This window comes from Coffea eugenioides, chromosome 5, assembly GCF_003713205.1.
Source record: "Coffea eugenioides isolate CCC68of chromosome 5, Ceug_1.0, whole genome shotgun sequence".
Lineage (NCBI taxonomy): Eukaryota > Viridiplantae > Streptophyta > Magnoliopsida > Gentianales > Rubiaceae > Coffea > Coffea eugenioides.
The window spans coordinates 48,699,071-48,717,011 of NC_040039.1; the positions used below are offsets into that span (position 1 = coordinate 48,699,071).

The window sequence follows — 17,941 nt, forward strand, 5'->3', positions numbered from 1 at the left end:
TCGACTAAAATACCCATGACAACTTGGCTATTTTCTGTGAGATGCTTCAAATTTCACTCTTTTATGATGTCCTAAAGTTAAAATCTAATTCTTAAAGTGCTTGGCTATCATTTAATTTCGTCTGCTAGATGGCAGGTGATGTTGCTAAGCTCACATTGTTGTTTTCTTGAGCAATGGCAGAATCCCGGAATCAATGGAGGTACGTAGTCGTAATAATGCTGATGATTTGGAGAAAAACTACAGGACGATCATGTCAGATTGAATTTTCTGGCAGTGTAAGGAGAGTCATTTTGCCATGAATAGTTGAGTGACTGTGTGTGACAACCTAGTTGTTCCTTTAGGGTGCTTTAGATTTCACTCTTCCAAGTGATAAGTTAACTGGAAATACTACTACTATGGTTGGAGTATTTTGTTATTCTCCGTTTCTGTTACTAATTGGCCGGTGATTTTGCAGTCTTGTATTTTTTTTTTTTTTTGGTACTACTTCAATCTAATCACATTCAAAAATTGTATTCGATAAGGTGGAATTAGATGTGTGTCCCTGTCCTGGCTTAGTTCCACATTTGGTTTTTAACTTTTGATTTGTAAGGATTGTTAGAATCCTTAGTTCCACATTTGGTTCCGATTGTACGTAGCGCAAAGCAATGAATTCATCTTGAAATTTGTTAACGAGAAACTCTGAAAACAAGAATAATAAGGAAAAAACATGATTTTGAAAGCCTTAGAGTGTCAATATATGAAAGGTTTTTATGAGTAAAAGACTTGCAAAATCCGGGTAAAAAATTACTACTTGGGTTTATTTAGTTAGCAAGAAGGATAATCCATGCTACAAAAAAAATAATAATAAAACTAAGCACATAATTATGATATTAATCAAGAGAAGAATATGATAGTCAATTTGGAAGATTAAATAAGCTAGTCTTCAGCCACAAAAAGTTAATTTCCTTTGTTATCCTTACTTTTTGCTGGATGCATAAATTATGTACAAAATGAAATATTTCATTAGAATTTTTACCTGTTGAGTAGCTCAAGTCACCACCTATTTTTGTATAGAATATACTGATAATCGACTCGTCAATATATTCATTCTTGCAAACAATAATACTACATTAACTAACAATACCCAATGTTGAAGCTTGCATTCAAATCCTCACACAAATAAGAGAAATATATATATATATATATATATATATATATATATATGAGAAGAATACAGTAGTTCAAAAGAAGATAAAACACCGAAAAAAGGAGTCAGGTGGGTAGTACTGCTGTCAATTACAAAGCTCATGAATGATAACATCATCATCTATCAGACTTGTATGAATACATATGGAGATGCTCGGGGTGCCATGATCAACTTCAACATGATCTGATTCTTAGCACATCTGGAAAGTTTAGGAAGATGGACACTCAACAGCTGAAGAACATGCCCATTTTGCAGTAGAAGTCTCATCAAATAAAACCCTATTGCGGCCCCAAAACCATAGGTGAGATCAATTTTTTTAAGGCGACACATGACACACGGAGGCAATGTCCCTATTAGTTCATAATCGTCGTTCTTCCAAGCAATATTTGACTGATAAAAAAGAAAAAATCGTGTAACATGAATAGGAAGGAAGACAAGTAGATTAATTGGTAGTAAGAGCAATGTGTATTAGATACTGAGGAAAATTTTCCTAGTTAATGAAATAATATAAGGAAAGTAGAGGAGGGATCTGGAGTCTGATTACTTGTATGTCCAGAAACAGCAGATTTGGTGTCTTCCTTAGCAAACTCATCAGAGCTCTGGTACTACCCGAATAACGTGAATCCAATTTTAGATAGATAACCTGATCAAGCATGGGGATGTAACGTATTGTTCCAGATCGGTCCAGTGCCTTGATAAAATTAAATGAGGCACAGGCGTTATTATGTATAGATGTTCCAAAATAGCAGCTACATTATTCAAGAGAAGAGAAGTGTTATAAATTGAACACATATTAATTGAATAAGCATTATGGACAGGAGATGTAATTAGTATAATTTGTATCTCTATAAAATCGAAATTATGCGACGAATATATTTATTTTCTTTTTTTTCCGCTGTTAATTAACTTGTTATTAATGTTACTGCATGGTCTAAATGAGTTAAGTAAAATTCCCAAGTTTTTTGCCTTCAAATTTTTGAAACTTAAAAATGCATTAATGCTCGGATACTGTCTTATTTAAAGAAATCTAAAGCCTGATTGATCCAAGTGAAGATGAGAAATTACCTCAACCATATCAATGGAAAGCTCAAGACGGGTAATATTAGATACTAGTAACAAAAGCTTCACAGCTCCAATGCCAGCTACCCAGAGATCTTCGAGTACATTAAAATGGTCGAGTACCGCTTTAGAAACTGATGAAGGGGTTGGCAGAACGAAGTTTTCAAGAAAATCTTTACTAGCCCATTTCACATATGAAAGATTGGGGGCTCCTTCTAAAATCTGGATTTCACAGCTTTCGTCTCCTTTCCCATACCTGCACCGAGATACCTCAAAGATTGAAAGAGAAGGAGCTTCGATCTTAATGACATTTATCCCCATCCAGGTGCAGCGGCGGATGCAAAATGTATGTAGGGCTGGGAAGCTGAAGAATAGTTCGGTCGAGTGAGGATAATCCATGTTCTCGAACTTCATTCTGGTGAGACGTAAGATTCTCAGGTTTCTGAATGAAGTAATTGGATAAATTTCAACGGTCCAAGGAATTGAAATCGTCGCTTCCTCTAATGACTCCGAGCCTAGAAAACAGCTTGGAAATAAGAAGTTTCCACTTGGATAATCAAGGGAAAAATTCTTGACACCTCGCATCAGTGCAGTAAAAATCCATCTAGTAACTTGGCATGCATTGTAGCTCTTGGAACATACAAGATGAAAGCTATGAATTCTCAAATTCCCGCAGTGGTGAAGTACCTTTTCGACAAATGAAACAAATCTTTCCCTATTTATTACCCTGTAAGAATAGAGGGATGTATCGTTGAAGTCCAAATTAAAAATGCACGTCCACTTCATCTTCCACGTCTTAGACAGAGCACTCGTAGCCACTGCATCCTTAGTCGTAAGGCGAGATAAAATGTGAGTAAGAACACTTCTGGGGAGGTCACTGATCCTATCTTGAAAATCTTCGCGATCAGACTGGTTCAAAACCTGATCAGTTGCATCCATTGCTTAGATTTGACCTGAAAAAAATATGAAAACATTAATTAATTATCATTTAAACACCATTTCTTTTAACTAATGCATACTTGCATAGAAAAAACTTAGTTCATGTGGAAGAGGTTTAAAGACATCGAGTTGTGAGTGAATAATTCTAGCAAGGAACATGCAATAAAATATATTGGACTTGCGTTAATTTCAATAATGTACATTTTCAAAATTCTTTGAAGAAATTTACTAGCATGTATGGCAGAAAGTCCTAACTGAATTCAGAAAAGAGTAATTAGAGATTATTCAAGTGAAATCTGGCAAGAAAAAACGCAGTGAAATAAATTGCAGTTTCATTAATTTTGATAATATTTATTTCTCCCATGAAAGAATTGAACTGGATGGCATGCATAGCTGACAATTCTAATCAAATTCAGAAAGATGTAAATCAGAGATCATTTAAATGAAATTTGGCAAGAAAAATGCAATTATTAAACGTGCATTAATTTCAATAATGAACATTTTTCCAAATTCTTTCAAGAAATCCACAGCCATATATGGCAAACAATCTTATTTGCATTCAGGAGGTAATAATTTATAGATCATTCGAATTCATAGCTCATGAGCAATTATAGAATCAGCATAAAAAAAGAATGGTAAATAATCTATGCAAATGAAGGATTGACCGCAAAACTGACATAATTCTCTCAAAATACAGTCAGAATATATAAGGAAGCAAGATTAGTACCTTCAAAGGTCGATCTTCAAACACTGGACCTCAGAGAGAATGCACCGAGTAAAGAAAGAAGCCGCAAGAAAGAAATAACTGGTTTTGCTACTATCCTCACTTTACTCTTAAATCTATCGGCTAAAGAGGTTTGCAAGTGACAGTTCATGAAAGAAACCGCAAGAAACAAATGATTGGTTTTGGTACTATCCTCATCTATACTTAAATCTGTCGGCTAAAAGGCTTTGCAAGTGACAGTTCATGACTTCGGTGAGTCCTCAACTTCAAGACTATTTTGGAAGTTTCTGTGAGCTGTTGAACACTTGTCAGAAGCTTTTTCTAACTTTGTAAGAAGCTTATATAGGATCATGCACTCACTGACGTTCACTCCACATCTCATTGCGTACCTCATCAGATTTCTATATCAGATGAATAAATATGATCGGCCACAAGTCTAGGTTCGTTCTTCTTGATGGTTGCCTTGGAGAGATTGTTGACTACAGCCTATACTGTATAGGGCTCAATACTTATAGAATTGAAGGATATTGGTCGAGCTAAATAGGCGAGGTCATGTACGCAGGTTCTTATTATTATACTGGATAAGATAGTGGGAAGCTTACGTTGCACTATGTCAAATATGATTTGACGATATCTGCTGCAATGTACATATATACACAACCCTGAGGCTTTAGGTGTATAGAGCTCATTTTCTTCCTCTTAGCATGAGAATTTTCATATGATACATATGGCTGCAATGTACCTACATCACAACCTGAGGTTTAGCTATATTGAGCTCATTTTCTTCCTCTTAGTATGAGATGATGAAAAGCGTGAGAGTTTTCATATGATTCATATGGCCTTGCTATGATGTCTGGCTTTTTCCTGATATCAAATTAATGGATTCAGAATCTTTCCTTTCCGTCTCTCTTTTTTGTTTTTTTTTTGACCCCTTTGTTCTTATGTCTTGATACCATCCAAATAATGTTTTCAAGTCTCATTTTTTACGTGGGAACTGCTTGCTACTTTTCCTGAAATGATCTATCAAACAAAATTTTTTGAGCAGAAACAAGTCTATCATCTTATCAATAGAGGATGACATGAACATAATTGACACAAATTTAGTTGATAAGGCTAAAGGGAAACAAAATTTTACTTATACAAATTCTGCCCCTAATGGCAATTTGCATTATAATTGAAATGGTATATGATCTTCCGATTATTGGGAATGGGAGGGCGCGGTACGTACATAGTAATTGCAAAATTCATGAATACATGCCATTTTTTTTGGGTTCATTTAGGTTTGATAAATGCATGTTTATCAAGAGAATATAAAAGCTGACAGTTACGAGACATCAAACAGTTGAGTGGGTATCCATAACCATATTCATAAAATAATTCGCTAGAGAAGAAAGAACATCAATCAAATAACCATATTCATAACTGCAGCAGCATGCGAGAGTTATGTAATAGCAAACTATTTGAAGAAGATTGTGCTCTTCTCTTCGTTTGCTAGCGGTTAAAAATGATAGAACAGATGACTAAGTAGGGAGATATGAGATGGCGATAGAACAGATGACTAATTGCTACTTTCGTTTAATTTGAAGTGTGCCATATTCCTCTCATGTAGGTTATAGTATTGCATATTTGACATACGCTTTCTTGTAGTACATAACAAATTCGTTTTTGAAGAGACATCAAGCATAATACTGTCAAGAAATTGCTTGCTTTAAGAATATTATGTGACTGCATTGATCCACTTCAATGCTCCGTTATACACAATGAGATCATAGCTGGACTTCAACGAGCTACATCTCAAACCGATGACCTGAGGCAATTGCAAACCTGCTCGAATGAAAGATTTCAAGCATATCAAAGCGGAAAGAAACTTGTATAAAATTATCTTCGTCTCACCAAAAAATAAATATATCTGCTCATGGTAGTGGATTGCCTCATGGTAGGGTTAAATAAAAACCTTTGTTATTTTTTTTGACTTAAACAATTATAGATTTAACTATCTTGTACTCTACAAATATTGAATTCAAATGCTTTTTCTGTTAAACTATGAAGAAAACTTTACCTATAGAAACACGGGCATAACATCAAACAAGAGATTTGACCAACCATATATGTAAACTTTAGAGAAAAAATTTTCGATAGAGCTGGAGCAAAAATTTGCTAGCTTTAGGAAAGAAATACTTTTGAAGGAAAAAGATCGATTGAACCTGAGAGAGAGAGACCAACAAGGGAAGGAACAAAAAAGCAGATCTGGCTTTAATGCTAATACAAAAAGTTTCAAAGATCAAATCAATTGGAAGTATAGAACAAGATTCGTGCTAAAGGACTTGTATATTAGATACAGATGATGATTTTAGCACCAACAGTTGTAGTCCAATTCCAGTAAAAATAGCCAAAGACGTGTTAATATTACCGGCATCTCAAAAGTTTAGTTGAACTTGCCCATATATTTTCAGAATCCAGTCCACATATCCATTCAAACCATCAACAGGATCCTTATTGAGATTTGTCAAAATAAATTCACCTTCTTGTTTGACAATACAAGGCAGCTGATAACATGAGCCATTGTCCTCCCTAAGTTTCTCAAGGATTGACATCAGGTTTCTTGCGGTTTGATTGACTTGTTCAGAGAAGCTAACCTGATATCATATTACAGGAGATGTTTACAGGCGAAGTGAACCAGACAAATCAAATTGCAGCAACGAATAACCATAAAAAAAATCTGCCCAATAGAAAACTTGGTTTTGCACCACATGTTACCCTATCTATGCAGAGATATCTATGAAGGGACTAAGCTATTGCAATAGTACTCTCCAGGAGCATATAATATATTTCTTTTGACTGCAAATATGCGAAAATTAGAAATTACAACCTTAACTTGCATGCTTCGATTAAATTCTAAGACTACCACGCATGGATGCAATGCATTTCTAAAACATACAGAAAAGCAAACCTTTGAAAAACCAGTTGTAAATCCTTTCTCAAGCAAAGTAACAGCAAGTTCAGGCAATAGAATCATTCCAAAAAGTACAACAAATTTGAAACCATCATCATAAATGTAGATTCCTCTGGTATCTAAGTTCCATGCAGAAAGAGGCAATCTGTGGTAAGATCCAGGGAACTCCTGTATCGTAGGTGATGCCTGTAGATATCATATATAAATGCACCATGAGTATTGCCTAATAAACCCCATACTTAATTAAATTAAATGGAAAAAAAACTTGTAAGGAAAGCAGTACACTTAAAAGATACTCATCAATCTGATAAATGTTAGCGTAGAGGAGCTTTAACAATCTCTTAATAGATAAAGCCATCGTCACATTCTGCACAACATTCCTCAATCTTATCGTCATTATATCCCCCATGCGGAAATGTTGACTTACAAAGTCATAACCCATACAAAGGCAAATATTTCAGCACTCTGGGATAAAACATCCTGCCTCCCAAGCGATGTTGCACATAAATAAAATTTTGAGATTCTCGAAGAGTCTTCACAATCTGTAGCAGGATAAAACTTTGAGCTTCTTCCAATTTGTTGGACAGAGTTTACTCAATAGCTGCAAAAGTTTCAGCTCATAATAATACATAAATCAATTATAGTGACTAGTGTATTGTTATAGTTATGCTTTACTGAAATAGTGATGAAGGTGAAGGGTGTGCGAAGTGTTTACCCAACCTACAAAACAATGAAATGGCAGCACCAGTATCAGTACATTTATATGTATCTCCCAAATCTGCAACCACTGGCACAGCTGCTGTGTGAACTCTGATATGCCTTTCTCCAGAAGATGAAGTGTATCTTTCAATAATCAAGGATCTTCAATTATTTGTGGTCTTAATTCACTTTATTCTTATTGATCATTTATCCTACTCCTATAGCATTTAATACTAGGGGAATCTATATAGCTCAAGTTTGGGTGAGGTAATCCTCTTCTCAGTCATGTCCACATGGAAGCTGTTCTCACTGGGACTTAAAACAGATAAGAATGGATACAGCCACTTACAAGATATAAACCATAATGCTTATGCCCGTATTTTCCAAATGCGTAAAAAGAATTTGTCTGATATGAAGACCATTTGCATTTGGAAACCACACAGATGAAACAAGAACATTTGAACAAGTGTCACCAACAACATGAGCACAACTTACAATATAGCTGCTGCAAACTTATATTCCTATGAAACTCTAGATGCATGACAAAAAATCAACATAAAGGTTACTAGGAAAGCAAAAGCAGCACTTTTTGCATTAGAAACTATGTCATTAAGGAATCATGTAAGACGTAAAGGAATATTTGCTGAAAACTTCGAGGAAATTAGCGTTCTTTTCATAAACCTAAAAACTTGATTGACTAATGATTGGTTAAATAAAGCATCCTAAACACATAAGGGTGGATCAAAGATCAGCATAGAACATAAAGAACAGTTCAAACATGAAATAGTAGTTTTAGTAAAACAAAAACGTCAACTGGCTCTGTATGTACTGTCCTACATCCAAGGGTAGTATGGTCACCAGGCTGGAGGATTAGTTTTCAAGAACAAAAAAGAACTAACCCAACCCATACATCTTGCAATCAGTACATGTGTGCCCATAGAAATGCAATGAGAACTAATTAACATATAGAAGAATTTTCTAATATAAAGAAGAGTACAACTTTAACTAACAGAGAGGAGAATTAACATGATTTCCATGCTTGGATAACCTAAATATAGAAGACATGCTGGATACAAGTGGAGCAAAGATAAAACTTAGTTTTTGCATACTTGAAACTACCTACCTAAAAGAGATGGGAGCAATTGACTCTAATATGCTAACATAAAGTCAACCAGGACTTAATCCTTTACAATCTTTTCTATATTTCCCCATACTTTCAGAAATTAATAAATTGTAATAACCTCAATTGTCAAAGTTAAAAGGAAGAACAGGTCATACGAACAGTTTGCATGAAAGTGAGAATTTCTCATTGTGCTTCACGATTTCTATGAACCATTTGATGATCCAGAATGCAGAACTCATTCTCTTCAGCTATCCAGAACAAAAGAAATCTACCATTTGCACGTTGTGTATTCCAAAAGAACAGTTGCAACTCTAATACTCCATCATGGCACGATAATCTGTCTGACATATCTCTTAGGAACCAAAAAATTATGTGATATAGTTGTTACAGGGTTCTAGTTATGCAATAACCACAGTGTTAGATTTAGGTTTAGTTGTTTATCAAAACTCAAGGCGGAAACCAGGTTGAAGGGATTATCTTAACTCTCAAGTTTCACTTTTTTTTGGCAATTAAAAAGCATAAGATTCATCAAAGAATAAGTTGATTGATTTTAAAAAAGACGTACTAGTTGTAGAAAATTAAATTATATTATCTTCTTAAACCTGCTTTGTCTTGAGAGTTTATTTTTCTTAACACTGTTTCCTTAATCACAACTGCCCATTATAATTTTACCATTAAAAGCAACAGCTATATAGTTAGAGTAAACCAATGGCAACTTTCTTATATATGATCAAATAAGAACAAAAATGTGAAGTTATGCAACATGTGGCATTTAGGACTGAAGTGAGAGCTTAAACTACTTGTAGGATCTATCTTTCATAGAATTTTATGTTGTCTATAACATCTACGGGTATAATAAAAGAAAGAAGGTTATATTAGATTCTAACCTATCTAAGAACAAAACTGGGAAAGATCACAAGGATTAAACAAGTAAAACTCCAGTTCGAAAACAAAAGAGAAAATGCTTACATAGGTCTAGTACAGCTGCTCTTAAGACATTGAAGGATACAAAAAGGATACTTGGAAATATACACCGTGTGAAGTTAGTAATGGTCCCTCAAGACAAAGCCGAGCTGTGAAAGTTTTAATCAGAGTCTAAAGTTGGAAGGGATAACAAACTTGCCGACCTCAAAAAGTTCTCATGAAAAGTTGAGATACATGTACATTTTAGTGCCAGGAGAAAACTTAGTCTCAGAGTCCAGAAAGCAGACAATGAAAACTCAAAGAATTCGATTAGAAATAAATGTATTCACAGATAATGGGGATATAACATAAACCCACAATTACTTGCCTCTTCCGCATCTAAGACGCATCAGTGCTTCCCCACCAGTTTCTCTTGAAAGATCTCTTCTTAGTTAATCCCTCAATTTCTCTCTCTGACAAGCAGACTGGAAATTTGGGCAATAATATACCTGTCCACCAGTTTATTTTGATAGAGTACCTACGTTTATTGTAAAAGCTCAATATTATTGTGACTCAAAGTATCCTATACATTCAACATAATGGTAGATAGACACACTCTTTTAACAGAAGCGTAATAGGAAAAACATCATTTATTTAAACTTGATACCAAGCACTGCACAGAAAATTTTAGGCTATATGCATTTGGTAAATTCCAGCATAGCAGTCAACAAACACCGTAAGAGGGATATCAGAATAACTATTACATGCTTCTTAGACGTCAACTAGAAAGACAGCTATTAGGCAATACAAAAATTCATTTGACCTCCTCATTAGTTGAAGGACTGCTTTTAATCCATGATTAATTTATTAAAAGTCACAATATTTCATTTTTTCAAAAAATAATTGGACAGCTGAGACAGTCTATGGGTAGTTCATATCCTGACTAAGCTCTTATAAATATGCTTGGGGTTTGAAACTTTAAGAATCACAATCCAAAACATGACAAGGGAAAAATGAAAAAACCCACAATATATAATAAAGAAATGAATTTGTCATTGAGAGCCAATGGTTAATTATCATTAGCGCAAACCTAGAGAGGCTATGTCAGCATATTTGTCGCTGAAAGCATAAACATCAACAGCTATCTATTTTTCCGTCAATCCGTCAATTCAGCAACCATCTCTCCATAGAATGGATCTTCTGGAAGTCTTAATAAATGCTATTTACCTGTCCCATACACATGATGATCATCATGTCACAACTTCATCCTAGCAAACGCCCAGTGATGGTGTTGTATTATGAAAAATCAACAATTTTTCATTTATTTGACTCTACAAAACAACAAACAAGGCATCTTACAACTTATCTACAAAGAAATAATTTAGCAAGAGATAAGCCAATAATAATTGAAAAGTGATAGATACTAGATTATTATTCAAGGATGACAAAATTAAGAGTACAAAAAGTTTTCTTGTCTACTGATACACCGTGACCATAGTGGCTACCTTGACCGCTGGAGAAAAGGCATATTCCACGTGTGAAGTATTCTCAAACATTGAGGGCAAGCCATCTAAGAAAGCATCCACCATAGTTCTTGATTCAAACAAGTTGACAAGGAGATCATACGGTAATAGAACAAACATGTCATCTAAGTCTGAGACCACCAACATTTGACGTTGCATCAAGGATGACTGAAGCAGAAAATCACAAAAGTTATTGAGAAGTATAGATATTGAACTGTCAAAGGAGAAATTTTGTTTTATGTTCAGCCATAGAAGAGGAGGAGGAGGAGGAGGAGGAGGGGGGGGGGGGGAGTCTTACCTTCATATTGTAAAAGTGTATTCTACAGTCAAAGGCCATAAAACCAATTTGTGTCTTAGGGAAATCCGGCAAAGTATCCAAGCATGAGCGTATTGCATGTGCTACACCTGGTAGAGAAGTAAACCACTTTAAGAACAGAAAACTAGTACTGAAGAAAAAGGAAATAGTGTCTCATCTCCATTTTCAATTTCAACATAAGATCATCATGTATCAAAGCAAGGTAGAAACAAAGAAGGATGTTGAACAGAAAGACTAAAATTGTGTCCAAAATGTAGAATTCGAACTGAATAAGTTCGTAAACATAGATGTAGCAAAGTAAAAACACATAAGCACAAAATTTTTGCAGCAAAACAAGGCGTAATTAAGGATAACAAATTATGCTAAGAACTCAGAAAATACTGAAGCCATGCAATATCCAGAACTATTAAACTTCCGCAATTGAACAAGTACCGAAAAGGAAAAACAATTAGAAAAACGCTAAAGCAGCATAACTAAGTTCAAATCATTAACCGAATTCCGTAGATTAACCGAATAAGAGTACCCATATGCGGCAGGATCGGCGATGACAGGGAAAATTGCGTGGGCTGGGGAGACAATAAAGTGAAATTCCAAGCAATTGGCAACCAAACGCGGCTTTATGGAAATTGCTAGCGAGCTAGAATTATTAATCAGGCAAAAACACTATATGTTATATGCATTTAGATTTTGACAGCTTTGAAAGCTTGAGTGATCGAGCAGGTGGAGTTGGTGTAGAGAGTTTGTACTACTGGGGAGGAGGGACAGAGTTTTCTTTGTTGGCCTAAAACTGGTAGACTACTCATTGGTTCTAATGGCTTAAATGTTTGTACTTTATACCTTTATAAAATGGGATAATTTCAGAAACCTCCCCTGAGGTTTCTGACACTTTCACTGACATCCCCTGAGGTTCTCAAAATTTCACTTACCTCCCTTGCTTTTGATTTTGTGGTAACAATCCAGTCCAAATCAGATTAAAATATTATTTTCATGTGTGAGAAGGTATTTTTATTCCATAGCTACCCTTTGCAGAAGTTGTATTAGTAGAAGATTCAAAGAAGAATAAATGATTTGGACTAATTAGTAAAGTTGAGGGGGGGTAAGTGCAATACAAAAAATTGCATGCACCAGATGTGCCATGCAACAGTTATTTGGCAGATTTTGCAACGGCTAGCTGCAAATTGCAACGGCCAGAAGGTTTGCTGTTTCAGTAGCAATAGCATATAAAGCAAAGCAACTTAACTACCTCTGAGGTTTCAAGCTATTAACATTCTTTGCTACTAATTTGGAGTGATAACAAGTGCATTTGCTGTGCTACAATTAGAGCTCTGAGTAAAAAGTTTTAGCTGCAACCATGGCCTCTTCAAGCCATAGGGGAGAATCATGGAATTCACCTACATCTTTCTCCATTAAAAACAGGTTTTGCCGCTGTAATCGCAAAGCAACCGTAATGATATCAGAGAGTGAAAGGAATCCAGACAAGTTGTATTTCTATTGAGAAATTTCCAACTTTGTGATGAATTTTAAAAAAATTCTACAAAAGGGGTGATTTTGGGTTTAATTTCCGTCAGGGGGGTCTTCGCATTTGTGAATTTCACAAATGCGAGCTTACAAGAGCTCGCATTCGTGGAATGCGAGCTCTGGTTATTGAGCTCGCATTCCACGAATGCGAGCTCTTCTCAATTTTTTTTTTTCCTTTTTTAAGAGCTAGGGAATTATTTCTAGGAAGCAAATGCGAGCTCTTATCTTTTTTATTTTGGTATTTTTTGAGAGGTAGGGAATTATTTGCAGAAAGCTTCTAATTTTTGTTTTAAAAAATGTTGCAAATATTTAAAATTTTGCAAATAGCTCGCATTTGTTAAATTTGACCTGCAAAAATTGTATTTAACTTTTTTGTTAGATTTCGCATTTATAAGTATGACTTGTAGAAAATTAGATTCAAATTTAGATGTATTAGGGTTTTAAAAATATTATATAAGTGATAAAAATTTTATAAATTGTAAAAATAAAATCAAACTGCTTGGATAATTAAATGTTATATTTGCATAAGAAATAATACAATAATCATAATAATGATAATACAATAATATTGGTGTAATAAAACTGCCATTAATTTAAATATTTACTTATAATGCCCAAAGAGCCTAATTACCAATTTTTTCTTCTCGCGCTCAAATATAACATTAACCCGCATGCGAGCTAACCTTGAAATAGAAAAAACACAGAATCCCGCTTGCGGGTTTCAGGAGTATTCGGATATTCTCATATGCACCTATGCAAATCGAACCAACCGGATATCTTATCCGTATCCCATTTTTTTAAATAAAAATCTTATAAATTTGAAAAATAAAATCAAATTTAGATGTATTAGGGTTTTAAAAATATTATATAAGTGATAAAAATTTTATAAATTGTAAAAATAAAATCAAATTTAAATAATTAAATGTTATATTTGCATAAGAAATAATACAATAATCATAATAATGATAATACAATAATATTGGTGTAATAAAACTGCCATTAATTTAAATATTTACTTATAATGCCCAAAGAGCCTAATTACCAATTTTTTCTTCTCGCGCTCAAATATAACATTAACCCGCATGCGAGCTAACCTTGAAATAGAAAAAACACATAATCCCGCTTGCGGGTTTCAACGTTATTCTGCGCTTCGTGTGTTTGCTTTTGTTTTGCTTTTGTCTTTTTTTTTTCGAAATGGAGGGTTGGCGGTGGAGCTTAGTACGAGAGCTCACTGAACTCTAATAGGTTTCTAATTAGGTTTCTAATAAAGACTTCGTTCGATATGTGATATTTCAGCCGAACTTCGAATCCATGGCACTTATTACGCGCTTAAGCCACCTGTCCACATTAGCAATCAAATGGCTTGATATCAAGAATTCCACAAAGGTAAATTACCTAATAACCTTGCAAAATAGGCTATCCATCTTCCTTGAGTTCATATAAAAACATTATCCTAAATACCAAAAAGGACAAGCTTGAATTCCCAATCCCACCTGTGTACATAAATTGTTCTTATTTGATTGAACTTCTTGTCTTGTAACAAATGACTCCACAGACATTTTCTTGCAAAGTACGTAATTTGAAGTCAGGCGTGTAATCTTGCATGACAAGAATAGGTACGTAAAGAATAAGAAAATTCATTATGTAACTTAAACATAAACGGTAGTAATTAACCCCAACTACTTGGGATATATCTGTAATTTTGGCCCTGATGACGTCAGAAAAGGGGCCCAATTTTTTATCAAGGGAGGTAAGTGAAATTTTGAGAACCTCAGGGGATGTCAGTGAAAGTGTCAGAAACCTCAGGGGAGGTTTCTGAAATTATCCCTTATAAAATGCACAATTAAGAATGTAAACTCTAGCTTCACAGCCAGTGCTATAGAACCAGCTGAATTGTTGGCGTGTCCATTAAATATGATTTAAAATATATTTCAAGTGTCGTAATTTTGTAAATGTAAGATTAATTAAGAAAAAATAAATAAATAAAATAAAAAATAGATAAGATTAAATAGGAAAAACATATAAATATGAAAGAGAATAATAATTATTAGTACGCATATATACATGGTAAATTAGATAAAATTTAAATGTGTTAATGAACACCGATAAGAAAAATTTTTAACTAAATATGTGGAGATCAAACACATAATTAGGCTTGTTTATTAAATGAACTGAGCAAAGTGCGAGTTATAAATAACTCATTTAAGCTTATTTAGATTCATTTATGTGCTAGAACAAGCATGTTTAATCCTCAATTTCATTTGCATTGAGGTTATTCTACAAATGGGGGGAGGGATGTGTTGGGTGGTATGGGGGAGGGAGTGCAAGCGTGAGGTCTCGAGTTCGAACCCTTTTGCTTACACTTAAAAAAAAAACATTTTAAAAAGGTTATTCTACAAATCTTGATATGCAGCAAAAAAAAAAAAAAAAATGAAGATGTTGATCAAATAAGTTACGTTCAAAATAATATGGATAAGATAAATGTTTTTCATTGTTAATATACATGAAGTTTGGCTAATTAGACACACTTAGCTTTGCTTAATTAACTATAATTTGTTTTGTAAAAAGCAATTGAGCACTTTCTTATAGTTTGGATTTTCTTGTTGAGTTGCAATTTCATATAACAATTTCAGGCTCATTCAAGATTTTTTTCATTTTAGTTTGAACTTGGTTTTTTTTATTAACGAGTTAAGTTATAATATGAATTTAGATGAGTCAAGTTCGAACCTAACTTGTTAAAGAAACGAGTCAAGTTGAAAAACCATATACTTGACTTGTAAGTTGTAACTTCCTTATTATTAGTATTATTTCTAAAAATGTCTCACAGTCATTGTTTCGTAATTCCATCCTATATTTGAATTACTATGACTTCGTATTTTTTATGCTCTGCCCTACAAGATATTTATCTTTCATTGGTTTAGAACACTACTAGCTATAAAATTCCCAACAAAAAATGTTGTGGACACAAAAGTATAAAATTCTTATGATAGTATTAACTAACGAAATAGTTCGTAATGTAAAATAAACTTCTAAAAACTGTTAGTTTGATTCTGAGAATTCAAGAAAACTTTATAAAATTACGACTTCAAATAGATTTTATAAGGACGTGCCATGAATAAGAATTCGCATCTACTTATTCTTCTTTTTTTTCTTTTATCCTTTTTGGCACACTTTTCTTATTTGTACTGTAATGGGAAAAAGGAACAAAATAAATGGACAAATAGAAGTTTTCCATTTCTAGAAAATTCAGGTCGGATGAGAGTCAAAGAGTTCAATGGTCTGGGCCTTTCACCACTCCTGATAGGAGAACAATTATTGATTGGGCGCGGATGGATTCTCCCTTGAGTCCACAAAATGGGGACAAAAGCCCACATTCCAAAAAACGACGTTTGTGAGGTCCGATTGGACCAACGATGTTCTGAGGCGTGGTTTTCTTTCGATGCTGAGGACTGAGGAGCACTAGTGTCATTTTCGAGCCGCCGTTTCCGCGGGATGAAAATCGGAAGTGAGAAATTGAGGCTGTAAACGATTTTTTTACCGCTAGAATGGCCAGTCGCCATGCTTTCTCCTAATGGCGCGAATCCAGCACGAGCAGCTGTTTCGCACTTTCACTACTTTTCTGTGGGCCTATTCCATTTTCTTTTTCTGCACCATAAAAATTTTAAAACCGGAAAAAACAATTGGGTTCCCAATTGTAAACTTTTGTGGGATTTTTTTTTTTCCTGAGAAATAGAGAGTAGAATAAAGGAGTAAAAACCATTTGGTCTTACAATCTTTTATTTAACAGATGGTAAATTTTTTTGAGCTTATAATCCACTAAAATCCTTCAATTTTCACTTCCGTGCTCTATCGGCTTTAAGTGATGCGTGATTATTTGTAAGAATAATTTTACTTACATTATAAACAAGTTTTTTATTTATTTTTTTATATCACATATATCATGTCAAAAAAAAAAGAGCAGTGTTATAGTAATATTTTTTAAAAAAATTTCTAATAATCTTCTATTGAAACACACTCAACATTATTCATTTATTTGGTTGAAACTTAGAAATTTTTGGCAACCTATATTTAAAAGCATGGAATTATGGGCAGAAATATTTCATGGAGTATATATATTATTATTTCCCTATTTCATTCAGAAGGAGGGAGGTCCTGCAATATTAGCTGCAATGAGATTGGAATCCAATCTCGTTACTCTCCTATTTTTAATAGGGGTACTTGGCATGCTGAGTTTTTTTCTCCTCCCTTTGGAGCAGTGGATAGAAAAAGGTCTAAAAATTTGTTGAGTCACAAGAATTTTGTGCTCCTTAGAGGTAGGGGTAGCAATTTTCGACACGATCTGAAAACACGACACGAACCTAACACGAAATTAATGGGTTTGGGTTGAGGTTTCGGGAATTCGGGTCAGAATCGGGTTGGACCCGATGAACCCGAAAAGAAAACAGGTCGATTTCGGGTCAACCCGTGGTGACCTGATATGACCCGATATGACCCGTTTAAGAATTAAAAATAATTTAATAAACATAAAAATAATTTTATCTAACTAAACTAAGTTATTCTTTTTTTCAAAGGCATTAATTACTTAATCCTAAATGAATTTATTTAATTTGTGTGAAGTTGAAATTATTATATTTGGACAAATAATATATTATATTATTTTTTACTTTTATACTGTTTTAATTTATTTTATATTTTGTTTGGGATAAAACACTTTTACGGTGTTTAATTTATTTTAGATTTGGTTTGGAATTATTTATTTAAATTTTTATTACTTGATTATGTAATTAGTTTTGTGAGAAATTAATTTTATTAGAAATTACAGTGATAAATTAATAAATTAAAATTAAGTTTCGGGTCATTTCGGGTCGACCCGCCAACCCGTCAACCTGAAATTTTCGGGTTCGGGTCAGCATACCTGACCCGTCACGGATTGGCGGGTCGGGTTCGGATCAACAGATTTTCTGACAGGTTGGCCCGAACCCGACCCGTCAACCTGAT

At 34.1% G+C, this 17,941-nt stretch overlaps 1 pseudogene; it reads right to left on the reverse strand.

Moving 5' to 3' along the window:
- Positions 1–5,448: 5,448 nt before the first annotated feature.
- LOC113771930 lies at positions 5,449–11,952 on the reverse strand (annotated as a pseudogene).
- Positions 11,953–17,941: the final 5,989 nt, after the last annotated feature.